Raw genomic sequence first — 7,964 nt, forward strand, 5'->3', positions numbered from 1 at the left:
TTCGTGGATGACCACCTGCTCCCGCCATTCGTCGTCCTCCCCTTCCTTCCGCCGCCCACCTCTCCTCTCGTCTACACCCTCCCCTTCCCCCCTCCACTCCTCCCTCGCCTCTGGCCAGAATCATCGCTCCCGATCCAGATCCCTCCCCTCACCGCCACCCACCCCTTCACTGGCCGTCGTGGACATGGTCGCCACCATCGACCGTGAGCGCGTCCGAGTCCCATCCATGTCCGCGCCGGCTCCGCTCTGTCTCCTTTCGTGGGAGGTGACCCGCACCTGGCCCCGCGGCGGGGGAGGCGCGGCAGCGGCCTCGCGCTCCGCCCAGATCCGGTGCTCGCGTGCTCCAGCGGCCACGCGCGACCGTCTCCCGTGGATAGGGTTTGGTCCACCGCGTCGTCGACGTGTCTCCGGCAACTAAGGTTGGTCCCCTCTCTTCCTCACCTCGTCTCCTATCCCAATCAGATCCTCTCTTCCTCACCTTGTCTCCTCTCGCTACCAGATCCATCCAACACGTCATCGTCGCTCGCGCTCTGGGCCGCCATGGCATGGACGGGAAGGCTGCCCCGACACCGACGCCATGGAGAACCCCGACGGTCAGCCCCCTCCCATCTCCTCTCCTTTTCAATTTCTTCTTCCATTGCATTCCCGTCCATCCTCTTCCCGACGCGATACGGTTTCTGTCCATGAGCAGCAGTGTCAGGGGCGGTGAAGGCCAGCAGCAGAAGCATCCATCTCCGGCGCCACCAGGGGCAGGTAAAATTCTGGTTGATTTGCATATATGGTCGCTGTTGACTCTGCTTGTCTCTATCTGAAAGTAGTGGTAGCCGTAGTGCGTGTGTTGAGTGATTGCCAACGCTTTGTTGGCTAGTTGGATGTAAGAACTGAACGCGTTGCTTTTGCAAACTGATTATCTATCTAGAAAATGTTGCAGTTGTGGTACGACATGATCTTACTAATGCTACTGCTTGTTGCGTCTGCAAGAAGTAGTGCTACTTCTTGTTGATAATGGTTGATTGCTTGCTGAATCTTGTTTTGCAAACTGAGAAGATTTAGAATGATGCATTTCCGCTGCTAGTGATTTCTTCAATCCGAGCTGATTAGTAAGTGCTTGTACTAATCTCTGCCATGTGTTTGTAACAATGCAAGTTTGGCTTCTAGATGAGATCTGGCTTTCAGATTCTTCTAAAACTGAACGCATCTATGTTTGGCCATTTGTACTGTATCTTTCTGAACCGAACACTGCCATGTTTGGCAAACTGATGTTATGTGTATCTTTGTTGAACTCTGGTTATCTGCAAGTAGTAGTGCTCTTCTTGGATTGGAGTGGAAATTGCTGCATGGTGCTGCAACTTGTGCAAACTGATGATATGGGATTCAGAATAATGATGCATTTCTGCTTGATTGGTCACTTTTTTGCTTCAGTCTTCTGTTCGACGGAATGCTTGCAAGCTCTGTTAATCCAGTAGTTAGAGAAGAGTTTCCAAGCTTTCATCTTTGATTGTTACTGGAAACTCGATGGTTATTACAATCTAATTACAAAATGATAATCACCAATTTTCCTCTAGTGCACTGTAAACCTTATAGTTCGTCGGTGATAAGTAGCCTTCTTTTATACAATTATTTAGAAAGCATTCCTAGAGTGAACACTTGAACAGCTTGTTGTCTCTTGTGTATGTATAACAGCAAGCAGTATGGGTTGAGGGGCAATTAGTACCAAACTGCCATTACAAACATGTCACTCCACTAGCTAGCCGGTAACTCAGTCTTAGTTTCCAAGCAAAAACAAATAAGCAAACTTATGTGAATATACCACACTCGATTTGATCATCTGGTGCATTAGTATGCAGTTCTCATTGTTAGTTCTTGTTTCCTTGATTCATGTGTACTATATGATTCAGGTTTTATACTTTGCCAGTAGGTAGCTCATACTACCTACTTGCTTCTGCTTTGAATATTGTGTTCTGCATGCTTTAGTCACTATGGAGCTATGCTTATCATCATAAACTCTTGGTGATGATGTTATTCCTCATTTGGTTCATGTGTTGCAATTATATACCACATAATTATACACCATGTGGTGGACTTAAGTATCTTAGTGACTTCATTTGATGTGTGTATTTGTGTTAATTTTAAGCTTATGTTGCTGTGAAAATGTACCTCACTGACCGTCTGTCTATTTATGTGTACTTCTTGCATGAGGAGGTGACTAATGATGCGGCGCGCCAAGCAGCAGTAGGGGAAGGGGGTCTCCTGATCAAGGAGGCGGAGGAGTAGGGGCGTGCCCAGCCGGCAGCCCTGTCCTGCTCGTGGGGGAGGGGCGGGAGGGGTCTGCTCCTCTGCTTCCATTGCGACCGCGGCAGGTAGCTCCTCAATCTCCCTCCCCCTCTTCCCGTGCTCATTACTTCTGCTGCTAAGTTGATGAATATGTGATGCACTTGTCCCAAGGAATTTTAGAGGGATCTATATGAACAAGTCATGTTTTTATTTTATTTTATTTAGGTTGTTAGTTACCAAACAGAGAGGGAAGATGAGCTCCTGCTTGGATTTTTTTCTGCCAGCACATGATTTGTATGTATGCAATCATCATCTGATTTGATGCTACCTTGTCGTTCATCTTGTGTGCATTGATTCCCACAAACTATAACCTGATTTGATGCTACCTTGTCTTTCTTTTCAATTGATATTTGTCTCATCCAACACTCTGACTATAAATGTGTTGTTTTAATCCTGATGATGATGTAGTACTATAAGGTGGACATCATATTCCAAGTCAGATTGTTTTTGGTTTGTACTTTGGACCCTGTGTGTTTCTCACATGAACTAGTGTTGTTGTAACATGAACTGTAGTAGGTCGTTGTTATCTAAATGTGATCATTGCAAGGAGGAACCATTGTTTGGCTTCATCCCTTCCTCATTTGATCATTTTTATGGCCCATATGCATTCTACGTGTTGCCTAACTTGGCATGACGTGCACGAAAACTGTTTGGGCATCCATACTCTAGCTCTTCTTAATTTTCATGCATGTTTCTTTCCAGACTTGATCTTACTACTAAATAGCTCACCTGTTGTTTTCTGTTTTCTTGTTGGCAGATATTTTGAGTAAATTCAAGACCAAAGATGTTCAAAGAAGCTCCAAGACATTCTTATATAGCAAGTTCTGTAATAATAGCTGCGTTATCTGGGAATTTAATGTATCTTCTCTTTGTTTGTGAATGAAATAGTAATTATGTATGTGATTTAATGTATCTTCTCTCTGTTTGTGAATTTCATGTATGTTTCAGAATTACAATTTTTGTTTCATATGAAATAGTAATTATGTATGTGATTTGAAAATGTGTGCAATGGAAACATGACTCATGCGACCCACTTATCAAAATAATTTGAGCACATTTGAAATTTCTGACGTGTGGGACTAGTGTATGATATTATGATATTTGGGACAAATGTAAAACAGTGGAAAAGAAAATAGCAAAAAGTAAAAGATCATACGCTGTAAAAGGCCGCATCTAGAAATAAGAAGGCCAAATTGTTGGGCTAGGCCTATGTAGCTAGAGAAAATTAATAGAGAAAATATACAGTAAAAAGGCCGAATTGTTGGGCTCGGCCCATGTAGAAAATCGAATTGGACCGGGCTGAATCTTGTGCCACATCAGCTTGCCACGCTGGATGCCTACGTGGCCTGGGGGAGGTTGCTAGTGACCAAAACACCACAGTAGGAATATTTTGGTCGTAAACGTCTTTGACCATTCCAGAAGAAAGGTCGCTATAGTAGGTTTATGACGGCCAGCTTTTGACCTTCTGTTTTTGGTCACAAAAAGGTCGCAAATGGAAATTTGTGACCTTTCAGTGACCAATAGTGGTGGTCACAAGTTGACATATTTCTTGTAGTGACTCCCACCGCTGGCCAGGGCATCCCTCTACTCACCCACACCCCCTGTTATTCTGCGGCGACGGCAGCCTCACACCGCAGCCAAACCGGTGAACCCTCGTACTCCTCTCCGCGCGGGCTTCCACTACCGCGTCTTCCCCGGCTCCACGTCGTCCCCTTCCTAGGCCTCGCCGTCGTCCACCGCCGTGGTGCTCTCGGCGCGGCGTGGTCAATGTGGTCAACGACCGACTTCCATCGGAAGAGTACTGTACATGGAGAGGCTGACAGCTGGGTCCACGGTAGCCGCAAGGAAGTGCCTCCTTATTACGCGGAAAATTTATATTCCTCCACCTGACAACTGGGACCCATTGGACGGGCCACCAGTATTTCACGAAAAAAACATTTCCCCCTGACTGCTGGGACCCACAGGTCGGGCCATCGTATTTCGCGAAAAAAACGTTCCCCCCGCTGTCAGCTCAGACCCACCAGAAGTGCCTCCTTATTAGCACAAAAAGTTGAATACCCCCCTGCTAGCTGGGACCAACCTTTGGTGGGAGACTGACTTGTGGGCCTACTAAGTTGACTGGGACGGGGGCCTTTGTCAACTTTAGTCAATATATGAACGATTCTAGCTCCAGTGACCGTACAATGTCCATCCAACGACCGTAGTGCTTCTTCAACCTCTGGTCTTCTTGCTCTAGCCGCCCAAAGTAGCGTCGGTCGTGCCGCCTGCTCCTGCCACCCGTGGCCGGCTATGATGCTGCGGAGGCCTCACCACCCCCTACTACTCCCACCGTTGCCAGGCCATCCCTCTACGCACCCACATCCCTTGTTATTCTGCAGCGACGGCAACCTCACACCGCAGCCGAATGAGTGAACCCTCATACTCCTCTACGCGTGGGCATTCACTGCCGCGTCTTCCCAGGCTCCGCGTCGTCCCCTTCCTAGGCCTCGCCGTCGTCCACCGCCCTGGTGCTCTCGGCACGGCGTGGTCAACGTGGTAAAGGAATGGCTTCCATCGGACGTGGACTGTACGTGGAGAGGCTGGCAGCTGGGTCCACGGTCGCAGCAAGGAAGTGCCTCCTTATTACGCGCAAAATAATTATTCCTCCACCTGACAGCGGGGACCCACCGAACGGGCCACCGTATTTCGTGAAAAAAATGTTTCCCCCTGTCTGCTGGGACCCACCAGCTACATCTTCGCACGCAAGGAAGTGCATCCAAAAAAAACCGATTCGCCCCCCTGACTGTTGGGACCCACCAGCTACATCTTTGCACGCAAGGAAGTGCGTTCGGGCAAAAAAAAAACCAAAACAATTCGCCCCCCTGACTGCTGGGACCCACCAGCTACATCTTCCTAGGCAAGGAAGTGCCTGACAGTCGGGACCCACCTGGTCGAAGCGTACGTACCGTTGTCATTCTGGTCGCGAACGCGTACGTACATACTGGTCGATGTAGAGGCGCGCACGTGTCGTAGTAGAGGCATGCACGTGTCGTAGTAGAGGCGCGCACATAGCATGTACACGTACGTACAGCGGCAAGGGTGCAAGAAAGAAAATACGGCCACGTACGTACATACGGGCAGGGTCTCGAACGCCTACTCGCGCATATGTATATGGCTGGGTCGGAACGGAGAAACATCGTCGTCGTCGTGTTCATGGGGAGGCAACAGAATGCGTCGTGTTCATCGGGAGGCAACGGAACGCGTGGGAGCCAACCGGCTTGGATGGAACAGGCGATGGAAATGAGGCCTGGCGTACCGCACAACGGAGGAAACGGCCTTGTGTTCGATCGGCCACGTTCGGAATGGGGTCCTGTTGATCGGGAGGGGTGTGGCGTACCGCAAAACGGAGGAAACGGACCTCCTACGGTTGAAACGGGGCTCCTGTTGATCGGGAGGGGTGTGGCGTACCGCAAAACGGAGAAAACGGATCTCCTACGGTCGAAACGGGGGTCCTGTTGATTGGGGGGGTGTGGCTGAAGGAAATATGCCCTAGAGGCAATAATAAAGTTATTATTTATTTCCTTATTTCATGATAAATGTTTATTATTCATGCTAGAATTGTATTAACCGGAAACATAATACATGTGTGAATACATAGAAAAAACTATAGTCACTAGTATGCCTCTACTTGACTAGCTCATTAATCAAAGATGGTTATGTTTCCTAACCATAGACATGTGTTGTCATTTGATTAGTGGGATCACATCATTAGAAGAATGATGTGATTGACATGACCCATTCCGTTAGCCTAGCACTTGATCGTTTAGTATACTGCTATTGCTTTCTTCATGACTTATACAAAGTTCCTGCAACTATGAGATTGTGCAACTCCCGTTTACCGGAAGAACACTTTGTGTGCTACCAAACGTCACAACGTAACTGGGTGATTATAAAGGTGCTCTACAGGTGTTTCCGAAGGTACATGTTGGGTTGGCATAAATCGAGATTAGGATTTGTCACTCCGATTGTCGGAGAGGTATCTCTGGGCCCTCTCGGTAATACTCATCACCTAAGCCTTGCAAGCATATAACTAATGAAGTTAGTTATGAGATGATGTATTACAGAACGAGTAAAGAGACTTGCCGATAACGATATTGAACTAGGTATTGGATACCGACGATCAAATCTCGGGCAAGTAACATACCGATGACAAAGGGAACAACGTATGTTGTTATGCGGTTTGACCGATAAAGATCTTCGTAGAATATGTAGGAACCAATATGGGCATCCAGGCCCCGCTATTGGTTATTGATCGAGAATGGTTCTAGGTCATGTCTACATAGTTCTCGAACCCGTAGGGTCCGCACGCTTAACATTTCGATGACAGTTTTATTATGAGTTTATAAGTTTTGATGTACCGAAGTTTGTTCGGAGTCCCGGATGTGATCACGGACGTGACGAGGAGTCTCGAAATGGTCGAGACATAAAGATTGATATATTGGACGACTATATTCGGACACCGGAAAGGTTCCAGGTGATTTCGGAGAAAACCGGAGTGCCGGAGGGTTGCCGGAACCCCCCGGAGAGTTAATGGGCCACATGGGCCTTGGTGGGAAGAGAGAGGGGCGGCCAGGAGGGGCCACGCTCCCCTCTCCCTCTGGTCCGAATTGGACTAGGAGGGGGGGCGGCGCCCCCCTCTTTCCTTCCCCTCCTCTCCCCCTTCCTTCCCCTCCTAGTAGGAGTAGGAAAGGAGGAGTCCTAATCCTACTAGGAGGAGGACTCCTCCTCCTGGCGCGCCCAACAAGGGCCGGCCGGCCTCCCCCCTCCCTCCTTTATATACGGGGGTAGGGGGCACCCCATAGACACACAAGTTGATCTACGGATCGTTCCTTAGCCGTGTGCGGTGCCCCCTTCCACCATATTCCACCTCGGTCATATCGTCGCGAAGCTTAGGCGAAGCCCTGCGCCGGTAGAACATCAACATCGTCACCACGCCGTCGTGCTGACGGAACTCATCTCCGGAGCTCGGCTGGATCGGAGGCCGGAGATCGTCATCGAGCTGAACATGTGCTGAACTCGGAGGCCCCATACGTTCGGTGCTTGGATCGGTCGGATCGTGAAGACGTACGACTACATCAACTGCGTTGTCATAACGCTTCCGCTAACGGTCTACGAGGGTACGTGGACATACACTCTCCCCTCTCGTTGCTATATCATCACCATGATCTTGCGTGTGCGTAGGAAAATTTTGAAATTACTACGTTCCCCTGCAGTGGCGTACCGCAAAACGGACGAAACGGACTTGTGTTGGAGCGCTACGGTCGAAACGGGGGTCATGTTCATCGGGAGGGGTGTTGCGTACTGTAAAACGGACGAAATGGACTTGTGTTGGAGCGCTACGGTCGAAACGGGAGGGGAGGGGTGTGGCGTACCGCAAAACGGGACTCCACGGGATACTGTTCATCTCCACCGTCGACCTCCTCCAGCCTCCACGGGCTACTGTTGACCTCCTCCAGCCTCCACGGGCTCCTGTTCATCCAGCCTCCACCGCTTGCTACTCCACCGGCTACTATTCAACCACCGCTCCACGGGAACCCCTCCACCGTCTACTATTCATCTAGCCCTCCACACCATGAGGTCCTGTTCAACCA

This window comes from Triticum dicoccoides, chromosome 5B (assembly GCF_002162155.2).
Source record: "Triticum dicoccoides isolate Atlit2015 ecotype Zavitan chromosome 5B, WEW_v2.0, whole genome shotgun sequence".
Lineage (NCBI taxonomy): Eukaryota > Viridiplantae > Streptophyta > Magnoliopsida > Poales > Poaceae > Triticum > Triticum dicoccoides.